Here is an 18,093-nt window from a genome sequence, read left to right as displayed (position 1 = left end):
ATCTTTTTTCTGGTCTATTAAGTATACAGTCCGATAATTCGGATTTTTGTGGATTTTTCTAGCATATTGATCCTTTTTTCTGATGAGCCGGTCAAATATTTTTAATATATAGTAGATTGTTTTGGAAGAAATTAGTAATGCATATATTGTGCAAATCTTTGAAACAGTAAATGAAACTTTAATCACGCGTTAGGTCACATCTTAGACTGTTTATCAAAAAAATGTCACATCTTACACTGGTTGTCCCATACGCAAAGTCTAGAAACAACTTAGCTGTAGGAGGAAGCAGGTATTAATATTTAGCTCATCTGTTCGGACGTGGAAAGACACATATCATGGGGTTATGCTGGCTTATCCGATGTACCCTACTTCTCCAAGTAGCATGGTGATACCATTCATCATTATCGCCGAAGGAGAAATTTGTATGGCGTCTAAACTCAAGATTCACACTCCCTCCGTTCCTAAATATAAATCTTTATAGAGATTACACTATAGACTACATACGAAGCAAAATGAATGAATTCACACTCTAAAATGCATCTACATACATCCGTATGTGGTCCATAATAAAATCTTTACAAAAACTTATATTTAGGAATGGAGGGAGTATATGCTAACGCACATCAACTTCCATGTGTCCCATTATTAACTGAAGTCGCCAAAAAAGAATTTAAAAACAGAAACAAAGGACGTGCATCCAAGGAGAACTTCCATCTAGGCTTGGATTGTTTTGGATAACGGGTCAGATACGTACCCTGCCTCCTCAGGTGAAAGCTGCCATGATTGATGAGAAAGCCAACTCGTATAGGACACTCATATACACCAAGGATGAAGGACGTTTCGGCAGGCCGGCCGGCCGGCTACCAGCAACACTACTGTTTATTTACTCTTCATTATTCATATTTTGATCGGCACTCGAACGATGTTGCGGCCGGCGAGCCAGGTACTTGCGCCATGGAATGCCGGCGGGCATGGTGCAGCTTGCTAGGGTAGCTTTTTTCCTTAGCAGTAGAGATTGGGTAGGGTTTCTCGCAATACAAATGGGACATTTCTTCAGGCGTAGGCTAACATCTAGTTAACGGTGACGGTCTATTAGGTATTTATATGTCATCTCTGGTCCACCATACTATGTTACGCGGATCAAGTGGTCATAGTTTCATAAGTGTAGAAGATCCTTTATATTGATGGTTAGTATTTTCTGATTAACATGGGATTTTACAGCACATTTTTTGGCTTTTGATTAACCCATCAATTAAATTTAACAGTAGATGACCGTTGCGCCCTTTGACGCAAAGAGCAGTTGCAGCCAAGAAGCCAATCAACGTATGAATAACATGTCTTACAAAAATCCATAAAGGGGCAAAAACCAGATGCAACTAAGAAGTAAGGTGAACTATTTAAAGGATTTTTTTCTTGAATTATCTGGAATTGATTATGTTTGTATTAGGTTCGTAATTGTCTTCTATTTTCTTGAGATAGCTTAAAATATACAAAACAAATACGAACACAATACAAACATAATCATTTCCAGATAATTCAAGAAAAAATCCTTTAAATATTTCACCTTGCTTCTTAGCTGCATCGTATTTGTCTTGTATTTAGAGTGAAATATAATTATTAACATGCTCTTGAGCAGGTGAATATTTTTTTAGAAAAGGAGGATGACCCCCGGCCTCTGCATCTGGGCGATGCATACGGCCACTTTATTAATTATTCTCACAAGACCTTACAAAGTCATACAACAGTAAGACTAAAGCCGCCGTCTAAGCAACAAATGTCGCTACACCTAATCAGCTGATGAAGGGGCGCAGATAGCGTGGGCCTAATACCAAACAGACATGGCAGCCAAGCCTAACATCTAAGATCTGAGACCCCAACCTAGCCACTTGCCGGGTCTGGGGCACACACTGGTCCGGCGTGCTCTCATAGGCCGCCGTCGCCAACTGCCACCGCTCCATCTTCAGAACTGTACTGATGCATCAACCTTGCTCGGTCTAGCTATCGTCGACGCCACCACGGCGCCCAACGGCATCTCCTCCCTGCGCGCAAACAGCTGAGCACGTCGCGGTTGCCACTGATACACCTCAGTGCCATGCTGCCAAGTACCACCAGCCGACACAGCTTGAAGTCCTTGGAAGATCTGTCGTGCGTAGCACCTGCCGACCAGGCATGACAAAGCGTAGCACCTGTCGGTCAGGCATGACTTGACATCTCCACCGAAGCTCCATGCAAAACGAAGCCGCTCGACCTCCCGCCTCTGACTTCCAGCGCTGCTCCACAAACGATGCTCCCAAGAGAGAAACGACACCGCAGTGCCGCCATCGTGCGATCTGGAACACCAGATCCTGTGGTTTCCCCTAGAGCAGCATGAGTGGGTCGACAGTAGTTACACGACGATGCCTTCATCAAGGTAACGGCGTAGAACGCCGCCATCGCCTACCGTCGGCTCGGTTTTCACCGGCAACCATGTCTCCCCAACTCGCAGCCGGGACAAGATGATGGGTCTCGAGATCCGATCACCATGCTTCTGGCCGAGCACCGCCGACGAGCAAGATGACCACCACCACTGGCTACACTGGCCAGAACAGATCTGCCATGGGTGCCGCCAAGCAGTCCACCAGGCCCTCGACGCCGCCGCCGATCTAAAGCCAGATGACATGCCGCCGAAGACCGCATCGCACCGCCGCCCTATCCAGGCCAGCCGCCGCCCATGGCCTGAGGCAGGGCCGACCGCCGCCGCCGTCAAAGCCAACACCGTCGCTTCTAGATCGGCCGCACCTCCACGCATGTTGGGGCCCCGCCACCCCTGAGATGCGGGAGGGAGGAAGATCCCCCGCCACCGCCGTCGGCCTTCGGGTGCAAGCCGGCGGCGTCCTCCGGCGGCGGCGGGAGGAGGGGAGGAAGATGGGCTAGGCCCGGCGGCGGCTAGGGTTGGGGAGCCCCCGAGTCGCCCGAGCGGGGGGCAGACGCGGGGGGCAGACCTCTTGTGCAGGTGAATGGATTCTAAGATCTTTTTTCATGCCCCGGCTTTCTTCATTTTGGAACTGTGAAAATAACTGTGAGTTTAAATGGGAATGTTAGTGAATACGACACATTTACATATGATGGTGATCCTTTACACCCTTGACGTAATAAAAAACAGATATTATTACAATTCCGGGTGCAGATCGCTTGGTATGGCACCATCGAACAAACAAATAGCCGCCAATAGAATCGGGCAGTGCAATAGCCGGGTTGATAGAAATTTGGACGACACACCCCGGAGCAAATGGCCTCAACCATTAGAACCGGTCCTGCAACACACCTACACGCATCTGTCTGGGTGCCACCACCAACCACTTAGGCCCGACAGTGTACAACATTCAGGTGGACTGCCTTGGCCTTACTGTCGGGGCACCAATAGGCGCCCGTGTGCCGGCCAAATCGTTCGGCTAGTCAGCCCCTAGCCGCACGATGCGCGTGTCTACACCGCACGATTCCTCCCCTCGCCCCCTCATGCGCTCGTTTTCTTTCTCTCGACAGCTCCCCCAGGTCTCCTGCTTCCTCCCCTCGCTGACCAGCCATGACTCCGCGCTTGCCCTGCGCCGCCCACGCTCGCCGGCGCCCGCGCCGCCGCGCTCCGGTCGCCGTCGAGTGGTTGCAGCTTTTTGGCCGGGCGTTTCCAGCATCCTTGATGGAAAGTTCCCGCACTGCTGGTAGTGACCACCGCAACTCCGGGGAGTAGCGTCACCGGCGCTCCGTCGGACTGGTTCCAGCACCGATCTCGCTCCGCCGGTCCATGGGTGCATCATCCCAAAAATCAAGAGGTCTCCCCCCTCCCCTTGCAGCTCCACTGCACCACGGTTCCAGCTCGCTTGACAACGGTTGCAACATCCCAGCCGCAGGGGGTCGCCTTGCAGCTAACTGGACCGCCGTTGCAGCTCCGCTGGGCTGCAGTTCCAGCTCTTGTGGCCATAGTTTGCAGCTTCCCTTGCCTGGTTGCGGCACGCCATGTCGGCGGCCATGTGGTCTCGCTGTCACCGGTGCAGCAGATTTGTCGCCCGTAGTAGAAAAAGAAACCCACGGTTGCAGCTCCCGTGCATCGCCATTGTAGCACTGGAATACTGCTGTAGCTTTTTCCTGTGGCCGCCGGTCGCAGCTCACCTTTGCGCCCCCACCCATCACGGATGTAGCAAATTTGATCACTGGTTTCAGCAAATCTAGATGGCCGTTCCAGCAAAAATCTGCCACCATCGTTGCTCCCACCGGTTGTACCAAAAAAGGCGTCCGGTTCCAGCATCTGGTGTGGTCGGTTGTAGCAACAAAAGTTGCTGGTTGTAGCTCCAACCCAGGCCGGCTCCAGCATTTGGTGTGGGCGGTTGTAGCTTTTTGGTGGATGGTTGTAGCTTTTTTGGTGGAAGGTTGTAGCTTTTTTGGTGGACGGTTGTAGCTTTTCTGTCCACCGGTTTCAGCTCCCCGGCGTGCTTCCTCCTCTGTCCCCGTCCTCCCGTGTTGTCCTCGCCGGAGAAGCCGCGGCCCTCGCCAGAGGCAGGACAAGGAGAGAGGCAGAGAGGTCCGCGGAGATAGAGACGGGGGAGAGAAATTGCAGCTCACACGTAGCCGGATGTAGGTTTTCCGTCCACTGGTTTCAGCTCCCCGGCGTGCTTCCTCCTCAAGATGGCAATGGGGACGAAACCCATCGGGTTTTTCCTTCCCAAACCCATCCCCACGAAAAAATCGCAAGCCCGTCCCCATCCCTGTCATCGTGCGCGGGGCTAGCTTTTTGCCCGTCCCCTAAACCCATCGGGTTTTCTAAACCCACGGGGAACCCACGGGGAAATCGACATATTTAAGAAAACATAAGGACTGGAGCTCTGCCGCTTAGATTTAGAACTCTACCACTTATGCTAAATGTTGATTTTGAGGCAACTGTGCTGACCGGAGTTGCAAAAATATCACGTGCTAACAGCCTCAAAGTTGGATAGCATGTTCCACAAAATTTCCACCAATCTAACACACTAAATTTATCTTTGGACAATGGAACTAGCGCATCTTCCAAGGAACGGTCTAGCTCATATTTCATCTTAAAAGATGTTGGTCATTTTTTAGCAACACATTCATTGAAGAGTGAACACAAGGACTAGAGCTTGCAAAGTAGAGAATGAGCAAGATGGATGTCCACGATCATCATCAATCTCAAGATTGTACTCCTCGAATACGCTTATTGTAGTATTTTGACGGGGATGGCGGGTTTTGGGTTCGGGTATTGTTGAAACGGGTTTGAACCTGTGAAACGTGTCGGGTTTTATACTTTACCCAACAGCAGCCCCGCCGGGTTAAAAAGGCGCCTATCCCTGTCCCCTAATAGGATAAAAACCCGCGGGGACGCAGGTTTCGGGGCCCCATTGCCATCTTGACTTCCTCCTCTGTCCCCGCCGTGCCGTGTTGTCCTTGCCGGAGAACCGTGACGCTCACCGCAGGCAGGACAAGGAGAGAGCCAGAGAAGTCCGCGGAGATGGAGATGGGGATGGAGATGGAGATGGGGATGGGAGGGGGGTGCAATTTTTAACCAAAAAAATCATCAAAATATATTGATATGAGATCTAGTTTCGAAGATCTCATCATGAGGGATTTAATGGTGAAAATGGATCTTCAATCCGTTTTTTCATTTAAGAGATAAAACATTTTAAAAACAGAAAATCCAAAAAGATTTCCACTGCATGCATGCGGTGACATGGCGTAGTCTGTGTGCTATAGGGTGTGTGGGCGGGTTTGACTCCCACCACACGTGTGGGCATTAGCGTTGTCCTTAATATAAACTATAAAACACAAAAAATATATCTTTTGAAAGTAGAAACTCCAAAGTTTATGTTAGTATATTTTTTGTAATATATGACTTGTATTAGGTTGGTCAAATTGACGACCTAGGCGTACGCACGCGCCCTGTAAACTGAGAGAGAGGTAGTACTACTATTGCATTGATTAGGCCACCCGGGCCAGCTGGTGCCGCTAGTTTGGAGGCGTTGCATCTCGCCGGCAGATACTATGAGCTGCACAGGACGAATGTATCGAAAGAACAATTGTTCTGGCTTTTCGAGCAACCTAGGGGAGAGGATAATGTGCATGCTATGACCTTTTAAATAGGACGTCGATAAGTCCCAAACGTTTGGGATCTGAGCATGGCAAATAGAAGGTTTTTGTGGCAATCTTTTTTGCGGGTGGGCGATTTATATTTGTTTACCATGGCAAGTTTAGTTGATATGCATGGAAAATCTGCCCTCAGTTATATATAAATCCGCCCTCAGTTTAGTTGATATATATGATTTTTTACATAGCCTACAGACAATGTCTTGTAAGACAAATCCATAAAGGAGTGCAGGACTCACACGAAGGATGTGCATGTGTACAGGAAACTTTCTGGCAAATAAATACAACCTGAATAGGGATCCTAACTGCACGTAGCCTCTTTGTATCACATATTTTTCTTCATCTACGCTAGCCTACCTATATAAGATGATGAATCTCCACCGTTAAATTTCCATAACTGAAGTTTAACAAATCCCCAGTGTTCCTGTTCTTTTGTCTTATCATAATAATAATAGATAGATAGATAGATACATATATTGTTTTGGAAGAAATTAGTAATGCATGTATTGTGCAAATCTTTGAAACATAAAATGAAACTTTAATGATGCATTAGGTCACATCTTACACTGGTTGTCCCATAAGCATAGTCTAGAAACTATTTAGCTGTAGGAGGAAGGTGGCATTAATTTTACCTCATCTGTTGGGATGTGGAAAGACACATATCTGAGGGGTATGCTGGCTCATCAGATGTACCCTGCTTCCTCAAGTAGCATGGTTATACTATGCGTCGTTATCGCTGTTGCTTTATCGCTAAGGCACATCAGCATCCATGTATCCTATAATTAACGGAAGACGGCAAAAAAGAATTTAAAAACAGAAATGAAGGACGTGCATCCAAGGGAACTCCCATCTAGGCTTGGATAGTTTGAGATAATGGGTCAACTAAGTACCAGCCTCCCCAGGTCAAAGCTGCCATGATTGATGAAAACGCCAACTGGTATAAGACACTCATATATACCAAGGACGAAGGACGTTTCGGCAGGCCGGCCGGCGGGCTACTGGTGCCACTACTGTTTATTTCCTCTTTATCATTCAAATTTTGATCGGCACTTCAAGGATGTTGCAGCCGGCCAGCCAAGTACTTGCGTCATGGAATGCCGGCGGCCATGGCGCAACTTGCTATCGTACACTAGTAGAAAAAGGGCCTAATACGAAGAACATTAATCCCGGTTTATAGCTGAACCGACACTAATGTGAACATTAGTGCCGCTTCAAACGGCTAGGCGGTCGTCGCTCATTAGTACCGGTTCGTGACGAACCTTTAGTGCCAGTTGATGCGACGAACCGGTACTAAAGAGGCTGTGGCACGCTGTTGGCAGGCTGGGGCCCCACCAGCCCTTTAGTACCGGTTCAGTTGCAGCGGTTTTTTAGTCCCACCTCGCTCCGCTAACAGGGTTTTTACCACCTTAAATATGTTACTTCTCAAACTATCACAACCACTTGGTCTTCATTGAACTCTATGTGTAGGATCTGTGGCCACAATAGAATTTTCACTGGTTCTTAAACCGAGAAAGATTCCTATTGACAATTCAGATTCTACACAAAAAGATCATTGATGATCAATGTAATTTTGATGTCTATTTTTACATGTTTACACGGACGAAAACTCATTTGTTACACCGGCACTTCATTATTTTAACTTATTACAACTTCAGATTTTTGTTTTGCGTTTAGTATGCATCATTCAAAGCCACGCCATCAACTTTCAACCCTTTCTGACATCATTTTCTATTTTTCATGCACCTACAGATTTGTTTTGAGCTAAATGACCCTGAAATTGAAAAGTACTACAAATGAACTCTAAAAGGTTGAGACTTGGCATGGTATCATCATTACACCCACATAGCATGTGCGAAAAAGTAGAGACGGTTAAGGCAAAAACTGGATGCATTTCGTATACAAACTCGACAATCTATTTAGAAGTATCAGGGTTTCGGACGAAAACTCATCTGTTACAAAAGCACTTCATTTTTTTAAACTTATTACAACTCCAGACTTTTTTTTGCATCCAGTATGTACCATTCAAAGCCACGTCATCAACTTTCAACCCTTTCTGATATCATTTGCTATTTTAATGCATTTACATATTTGTTTTGAGCTAAATGACCCTGAAATTGAAAAACACTACAAATGAACTCTGAAAAGGTTGAAACTTGGCATGGTATCATCATTTCACCCACATAGCATGTGTGAAAAAGTAGAGAGGTTAAGGCAAAAACTGGATGCACTTCATGTACAAACTGGACAATCTCTTTCGAAGTATCAGGGTTTCAGACGAAAACTCATTTGTTACAAAGGCACTTCATTTTTTTAAACTTATTACAACTCTAGACTTTTTTGCGTTCAGTATGCACCATTCAAAGCCACGTCATCAACTTTCAACCCTTTCTGACATCATTTGCTATTTTTCATGCATTTACGGATTGGTTTTGAGCTAAATGACCCTGAAATTGAAAAACACTACAAATGAACTCTCAAAATGTTGAAACTTGGCATGGTATCATCATTTCACCCACATAGCATGTGTGAAAAATTACAGAGGGTTAACGCAAAAACTGGATGCACTTCGTGTACAAAGTTGACAATCTTTTTCGAAGTATCAGGATTTCGGACGAAAACTCATTTGTTACAAAGGCACTTCATTTTTTAAAACTTATTACAACTCTAGACTTTTTTGCCTTCAGTATGCACCATTCAAAGCCACGTCATCAACTTTCAACCCTTTCTCACATCAATTGCCATTTTTCATGCATTTACAGATTTGTTTTGAGCTAAATGACACTGAAATTTAAAAGCACTACAAATGAACTCTAAAAATGTTGAAACTTGGCATGGTATCATAATTTCACCCACATAGTATGTGCTAAAAAGTAGAGAGGGTTAAGCCAAAAATGGATGCACTTCGTGTACAAACTGGACAAACCCTTTCGAAGTATCAGGATTTCGGATGAAAACTCATGTGTTAAAAAGGCACTTCAGTTTTTATTAAACTTCTTACAACTCCAGATTTTTTTTTCGTTCAGTATGCACTATTCAAAGCCACGTCACTAACTTTCAACCCTTTCTGACATCATTTGCTATTTTTCATGCATTTACAGATTTGTTTTGAGCTACATGACCCTGAAATTGAAAAGCACAACAAATGAACTCTGAAAAGGTTAAAACTTGGCATGGTATCATCATTTCACCGACATAGCATGTGCAAAAAAGTAGAGAGGGTTAAGGCAAAAACTGGATGCACTTCGTGTACAAACTGGACAATCTCTTTCGAAGTATCAGGGTTTCACACGAAAACTCATCTATTACAAAGGCACTTCATTTTTTTAACTTATTACAACTCCATACTTTTTTTTGCGTTCAGTATGCACCATTCAAAGCCACGTCATGAACTTTCAACCCTTTCTGACATCATTCGCTATTTTTCATGCATTTACAGATTTTTTTTGAGCTAAATGACCCTGAAATTGAAAAGCACTACAAATGAACTCTGAAAAGGTTGAAACTTGGCATGCTATCATCATTTGACCCACATAGCATGTGCGAAAAAGTAGAGAGGGTTAAGGCAAAAACTGGATACACTTCGTGTACAAACTGGACAATCTCTTTCGAAGTATCAGGGTTTCGGACGAAAACTCATCTGTTAAAAAGGCACTTCATTTTTTTAAACTTATTACAACTCCAGACTTGTGATATATAAAAAATACTGGCGCAAGAAGTTACCAGAGGGGGCCACCCAGAGGCCACAAGCCCTGGCGGCGTGCCCTACAGGCTTGTGGGAACACTGGACCTCCTCCGACCCTAACTCCAACTCCATAAGTACCCATTCAGCGAGAAAAAATCAGAGAGAACGGTTCATCGTGTTTTACGATACGGAGCCGCTGTCGCCTCCTGTTTTTCATTGGGAGGGCTGATATGGAGTCCGTACGGGGCTCCAGAGATTGGGATTCGTCGCCGTCATCATCACCAACCTTCCTCCATCACCAATTTCATGATGCTCACTGCCATGCGTGAGTAATTCCATCGTAGGCTTGCTGGATGGTGATGGGTTGGATGAGATTTATCATGCAATCAAGTTAGTTTTGTTTGGGTTTGATCCATAGTATCCAGTATGTTCTGAGATTCATGTTGCTATGACTTTGCTATGCTTAATGCTTGTCACTAGGGCCCGAGTGGCATGATTTCAGATATGAAACTATTATGTTTTCATGAATATATTTGTGTTCTTGATCCTATCTTAAAAGTCGTAGGCACCTATTACGAGTTATGATCCGCATACCCCAAGGTGACAATAATTGGGATTCTTTCTGGTGATTACCATAGTTTGAGGAGTTCATGTATTCACTAATTGCTAATACTTTGGTCCGGTTCTCTATTAAAAGGACGCCTTAATATCCCTTGGTTTCCATTAGGACCCCGCTGCCACGGGAGGGTAGGACAAAAGATTTCATGGAAGTTGGTTTTCCATAAGCACGTATGACTATATATGGAATACATGCCTACATTATGTTGATGAATTGGAGCAAGTACTGTGTCATCCTAGGTTATAACTGCTACATGATGAATATTATCCAACACAATTATCATTGCCGATCCAATGCCTATGCGCTTTTCACATATTGATCTTTGCTAAGTTACTTTCATTTACTATTACTGTTACAATCACTACAAAACAGCTATTGTTACTTTTGCCAGTGTTACTGTTACTTTCATACTACTTTGCTACTAGATACTTTGCAGCATATATTAAGTCTTACAGGTGTGGTTGAATTGACAACTCAACTACTAATACTCGTGAATATTCTTTGGCTCCCCTTGTGTCGAATCAATAAATTTGGGTTGAATAGTCCAGCCTCGAAAACTGTTGCGACCCCATATAGTTGTGGGTTATCACCCGCCCCTGTTAGAATCTCTGCAGTGGCGGGCACTCCCCGCTTGCCGGCATTGCAGCATAATGTAGTTGTGGCGGGCAGAGAATAGCGCTCGCCATATATATAGATTTTTGTTCCAATGAATTTACTGTGCTGAAATTTGAAGGAAATATGTCCTAGTGGCAATAATAAAGTTGTTATTTTATATTTCCTTATTCATGATAAAGGTTTATTATTCATGCTAGAATTGTATTGGTCGGAAACTTAAATACATGTGTGAATAAATAAACAAATACCGTGTCCCTAGTAAGCCTCTACTAGACCAACTCATTGATCAAAGATGGTTAAGATTTCCTAACCATAGACATGTGTTGTCATTTGATAACGGGATCACATCATTAGGAGAATGATGTGATGGACAAGACCCATATGTTAGCTTAGCATATTGGTCGTTCAGTTTATTGATATTGCTTTCTTGATGTCAAATACATATTCCTTCGACTATGAGATTATGCAACTCCCGATACCGGAGGAATACCTTATGTGCTATCAAACGTCACAATGTAACTGGGTGATCATAAAGATGCTCTACAAGTATCTCCAAAGGTGTTTTTTAGAATATTTACTGTAGGGTGAAAACCCCATAGTCCTTTATTAAAGCATAAAAACTAAGAGAACTGTACAAAAGGAAGTCTCAAAAGTTACAGGCCTAAACTAGGTTAGAGAGGACTTACATTTACATGAGGGCATTAACCCAATCTACAAGCCTATGCTTAGTGCTATCTTTGAGTCTATGAGAAAGTAAAAGAATATCATTTACAAAATTACATCTCCATGAAGCAAAAGTAGCCCTTGCCCCTCTGAAAGTTCTCCCATTCCTCAAGATCCATATATTCCAGCCATCTGTGAGCATAACCTCAAAGAAGAAAGGGTGGCCGAATCTCTGTCTTGCTTGGGAAATACATTACTGAATATTAGAGCCATGGCCCAAATCAATTTGTAAGTAGTTCCAAACCCTGCAACTGAAGTTACATTGGAAGAAGAGACGGGCTCTATCTTCATAGACATAAGCATTGCAGATGACACATAAGTTATCATCCAAGGGGGACCTACAGTGCCGTCTGACCAACATGTCATTCATGTTAAGCCTATCAAAGAAAAGAAGCCAGCCAAAGAATTTGATTTTCATAGTGCACCTGCTCTGCCATAACCACTTACAAGGTTGGACGACTGGAAGGTGTGTATGCATGATGTCATAAAAGCTTTTTGCTGAGTATTGTCCAGATTTTCCAGGCCATATCCAAACATCAGGCATGGAAGGATCTCTCTGTAGATGAGGCAACCATCCTTCCAAGATGTGCAATTCAGATGCTGCCTCCTGTGATATTGGCAAATGGAACATGGAGAACAGATCTTGGTTTGTATGAAATCCCTGACAAAAACCTTGTCATCCAAAACAAAAGAGTAGAGCCTTGGTAATCTGAGATACAAAGGCCGAGAAGAGCCACCCACATGCCAAGCATCAAGCCAAGAAAGAGCAGAATCCCCCATATTGATATGCACTGAGGCAATGGACCTCTAATGGTCAGCAAGCTTGAGGACATCCTTCCACCAAAAGGAGCCAATGAGCACTATGGCATGATGGACAACTCCATCATAATAACTATCCCAGATCAACTGAACCCATGGGATAGTCATTTTATTATAAAATTTGTGCAGATGCTTGAGAAGAAGCCCTTGGTTCTGAATATTCAAATGAAGAATGCCTAAACCTCCTTTATCTTTAGGTCTGCAAACTAGATCCCAGGCAGCTAAGGACTGCTTACGTACATCAGAATTTCCCCTCCAGAGACATTGCCTGAAAATTCCATCAAGATGTTTGATAATACCAGGAGGAATATGCGGACTACAGAGGAAATATATATGCATTGAAGTGAGCACTGATGTGAGCAGTTGCAATCTGGAAACTTGATTAAGCATGGCAGAACTGACGGCCAATCTTCTTTCAATGCTGTCCACCAAAGGCATCAAGTCACTTATTTTAGGTCTTGTAGTTTCAAGAGGCAGACCCAGATAAGTGAAAGGCAACTGCTCCAACTTGCATCACGAAATGTTTGATAGCCTTTTCTTTTGCGGGAAAAAAATATTTGATAGCCTCCGTGCTTCAGCTGGCTCAATATTTAAAGGCACCATTGATGACTTGCCAAAATTCTCCTTCAGACCAGTTGACTGTTGAAATATATGGAGCATGTTCTTAAGAGCAACTAACTGATCTTCCACTACAGAGAGGATTATTATTGTATCATCTGCATACTGAATAATAGGAAAATTAGTGTCATGGGATAGGATTGGAAGAGTTAAAACTCCCCTAGCCAGCATATCATGAACAACTGATTGAAGGAGATCAGCAACTATGACAAACAAGAGTGGGGACAAAGGGTCCCCCTGTCTGACCCCACATTTGCATTTGAACTGTTTACCAGGCACACCATTGAGAAGAATAGAAGATGATCCAGAGGAGAGGATCTCTTTAATCCAAGCAATCCATTTTGCATCAAAGCCTTTGTGATGGACGATTTGCAGAATAAGCTCATGCTCCACAGTGTCAAAAGCTTTGGCAAAATCAAGCTTCAAAATGATGATGGGCTTCTTTGACTACTTACATTGATGTATATACTCAAAAGCCCCAGCCAGACAATCTTGGATGGCTCTATTCTTCAAAAACCCATACTGGTTCTTGTCAATGCACTGAAGAATGACCTTTTGCAGCCTATTTGCGAAGAGCTTTGTAAGGAATTTTAAGCATGTATTAGTCAGAGAAATGGGCCTAAAATCCTCAGGTCCTTCAGGAGACAACATCTTTGGAATCAAGGTTATCAGGGAGCCATTGATATTCTCTAGAGATAACTTGCCATCATAGAAGTCCTGGATTAGCTTCAAGAAATCCTTCTCAATGATAGGCCAACACTTTCTTGACAAAGAGCCCGTTAAATCCATTAGTTCCAGGAGCTCTATCAGTCGGCAGTTCCTTCAGAACAGTGCTAATTTCCTCAGCAGAGAAAGGTTCAGACAAACTCTGTAGGACGGGTACTGGTTGTATGAGGTTCTGCAGATCAAAGCCCATATTTATCCCTTGGTCCTGGCCCATTCTATTTTTAAAAGATGCCCAAAGAATTCTCGCCATTTGAGAATGGTTAGAAACTTGATCACTTCCTGCAACTGAGGGACTGGTAATAGTATTCCCGCGCAAACGTTCAGAGGCCATTGCATGAAAAAACTTGGAATTCTCCTCACCCACCTTAATATAACGAATAGTACACCTCTGCTTCCAACAGATATAATGTATCCTCAGCAGATCTTCATGGTGCAACTGGACAATTTTCCTGAAATTAAATTCTGGTGTGGTGAGTGGTCGCAGCTCTTCCAAGTTATAGAAGTATAGAATGACCTAGCAACAGTCCATTGTGAGCCGCTTAATATGAGACAAGTTTTTGCTCCAGGCCTTTAAGGTATAATGCAAGCGTTTAAACTGAACCGACAAAACTTCAGAAGCAGACAGATAAGCAAACACAGGCAGTTCCCAAGAACGTCTGACACGGTCCATAAACCCTGGCATGTCAACCCAATAATTTTCAAATCGGAAAACCCTAGCCTCGGGTATATTTGTATCAATGGAAACCACACAAGGCACATGATCCGAAGATGTTTTTGCTAGAGGCAGGACAATTGTATTAGGCTAGAAAGAAATCCAGTCTGATGTTTTGAAAACCAAGTCTAGTTGCTCTTGCATATTGGACCAAGTAAAACTCCTACCCTTCAGAGATAATTCAAGCAGACCTAAGTGTCCAATGATTCCAAATCGTTCGGCTAGTCAGCCCCTAGCCGCACGATGCGCGTGTCTACACCGCACGATTCCTCCCCTCGCCCCCTCATGCGCTCGTTTTCTTTCTCTCGACAGCTCCCCCAGGTCTCCTGCTTCCTCCCCTCGCTGACCAGCCATGCCTCCGCGCTTGCCCTGCGCCGCCCACGCTCGCCGGCGCCCGCGGCGCCGCAATCGTCCTCGTCGGCCGCCCGCGCCGCCGCGCTCCGGTCGTCGTCGAGTGGTTGCAGCTTTTTGGCCGGGCGTTTCCAGCATCCTTGATGGAATGTTCCCGCACTGCTGGTGGTGAACACCGCAACTCCGGGGAGTAGCGTCGCCGGCGCTCCGTCGGACTGGTTCCAGCACCGATCTCGCTCCGCCGGTCCATGGGTGCATCATCCCAAAAATCAAGAGGTCTCCCCCCTCCCCTTGCAGCTCCACTGCACCACGGTTCCAGCTCGCTGGACAACGGTTGCAACATCCCAGCCGCAGGGGGTCGCCTTGCAGCTAACTGGACCGCCGTTGCAGCTCCGCTGGGCTGCAGTTCCAGCTCTTGTGGCCATAGTTTGCAGCTCCCCTTGCCTGGTTGCGGCACGCCATGCCGGCGGCCATGTGGTCTCGCTGTCACCGATGCAGCAGATTTGTCGCCCGTAGTAGAAAAAGTAACCCACGGTTGCAGCTCCCGTGCATTGCCATTGTAGCACTGGAATACTGCTGTAGCTTTTTCCTGTGGCCGCCGGTCGCAGCTCACCTTTGCGCCCCCACCCATCACGGATGTAATAAATTTGATCACTGGTTTCAGCAAATCTAGATGGCCGTTCCAGCAAAAATCTGCCACCATCGTTGCTCCCACCGGTTGTACCAAAAAAGGCGTCCGGTTCCAGCATCTGGTGTGGTCGGTTGTAGCAACAAAAGTTGCTGGTTGTAGCTCCAACCCTGGCCGGCTCCAGCATTTGGTGTGGGCGGTTGTAGCTTTTTGGTGGATGGTTGTAGCTTTTTTGGTGAAGGTTGTAGCTTTTTTGGTGGACGGTTGTAGCTTTTCTGTCCACCGGTTTCAGCTCCCCGGCGTGCTTCCTCCTCTGTCTCCGTCCTCCCGTGTTGTCCTCGCCGGAGAAGCCGCGGCCCTCGCCGGAGGAAGGACGAGGAGAGAGGCAGAGAGGTCCGCGGAGATAGAGACGGGGGAGAGAAATTGCAGCTCACATGTAGCCGGATGTAGCTTTTCCGTCCACTGGTTTCAGCTCCCCGGCGTGCTTCCTCCTCAAGATGGCAACGGGGACGAAACCCATCGGGTTTTTCCTTCCCAAACCCATCCCCACGAAAAAATCGCAAGCCCGTCCCCATCCCTGTCATCGTGCGCGGGGCTAGCTTTTTACCCGTCCCCTAAACCCATCGGGTTTTCTAAACCCACGGGGAACCCACGGGGAAATCGACATATTTAAGAAAACATAAGGACTGGAGCTCTGCCGCTTAGATTTAGAACTCTATCACTTATGCTAAATGTTGATTTTGAGGCAACTGTGCTGACCGGAGTTGCAAAAATATCACGTGCTAACAGCATCAAAGTTGGATAGCATGTTCCACAAAATTTCCACCAATCTAACACACTAAATTTATCTTTGGACAATGGAACTAGCTCATATTTCATCTTAAAAGATGTTGGTCATTTTTTAGCAACACATTCATTGAAGAGTGAACATAAGGACTAGAGCTTGCAAAGTAGAGAATGAGCAAGATGGATGTCCACGATCATCATCAATCTCAAGATTGTACTCCTCGAATACGCTTATTGTAGTATTTTGACGGGGATGGCGGGTTTTGGGTTCGGGTATTGTTGAAACGGGTTTGAACCTGTGAAACGTGTCGGGTTTTATACTTTACCCAACAGCAGCCCCGCCGGGTTAAAAAGGCGCCTATCCCTGTCCCCTAATAGGATAAAAACCCGCGGGGACGCGGGTTTCGGGGCCCCATTGCCATCTTGACTTCCTCCTCTGTCCCCGCCGTGCCGTGTTGTCCTCGCCGGAGGACCGTGACCTCACCACTGCATGCATGCGGTGACATGGCGTAGTCTGTGTGCTATAGGGCGTGTGGGCGGGTTTGACTCCCACCACACGTGTGGGCGTTAGCGTTGTCCTTAATTTAAACTATAAAACACAAAAAATATATCTTTTGAAAGTAGAAACTCCAAAGTTTATGTTAGTATATTTTTTGTAATATATGACTTGTATTAGGTTGGTCAAATTGACGACCTAGGCGTACGCGCGCGCCCTGTAAACTGAGAGAGAGGTAGTACTACTATTGCATTGATTAGGCCACCCGGGCCAGCTGGTGCCGCTAGTTTGGAGGCGTTGCATCTCGCTGGCAGATACTATGAGCTGCACAGGACGAATGTATCGAAAGAACAATTGTTCTGGCTTTTCGAGCAACCTAGGGGAGAGGATAATGTGCATGCTATGACCTTTTAAATAGGACGTCGATAAGTCCCAAACGTTTGGGATCTGAGCATGGCAAATAGAAGGTTTTTGTGGCAATCTTTTTTGCGGGTGGGCGATTTATATTTGTTTACCATGGCAAGTTTAGTTGATATGCATGGAAAATCTGCCCTCAGTTATATATAAATCCGCCCTCAGTTTAGTTGATATATATGATTTTTTACATAGCCTACAGACAATATCTTGTAAGACAAATCCATAAAGGAGTGCAGGACTCACACGAAGGATGTGCATGTGTACAGGAAACTTTCTGGCAAATAAATACAACCTGAATAGGGATCCTAACTGCACGTAGCCTGTTTGTATCACATATTTTTCTTCATCTACGGTAGCCTACCTATATAAGATGATAAATCTCCACCGTTAAATTTCCATAACTGAAGTTTAACAAATCCCCAGTGTTGGTGTTCTTTTGTCTTATCATAATAATAATAGATAGATAGATAGATACATATATTGTTTTGGAAGAAATTAGTAATGCATGTATTGTGCAAATCTTTGAAACATAAAATGAAACTTTAATGATGCATTAGGTCACATCTTACACTGGTTGTCCCATAAGCATAGTCTAGAAACTATTTAGCTGTAGGAGGAAGGTGGCATTAATTTTACCTCATCTGATGGGATGTGGAAAGACACATATCTGAGGGGTATGCTGGCTCATCAGATGTACCCTGCTTCCTCAAGTAGCATGTTTATACTATGCGTCGTTATCGCTGTTGCTTTATCGCTAACGCACATCAGCTTCCAT

This window comes from Aegilops tauschii, chromosome 1 (genome assembly GCF_002575655.3).
Source record: "Aegilops tauschii subsp. strangulata cultivar AL8/78 chromosome 1, Aet v6.0, whole genome shotgun sequence".
NCBI lineage: Eukaryota > Viridiplantae > Streptophyta > Magnoliopsida > Poales > Poaceae > Aegilops > Aegilops tauschii.
The sequence above is the reverse complement of the archived record's forward strand: the minus strand, read 5'-3'. Positions refer to the sequence as shown.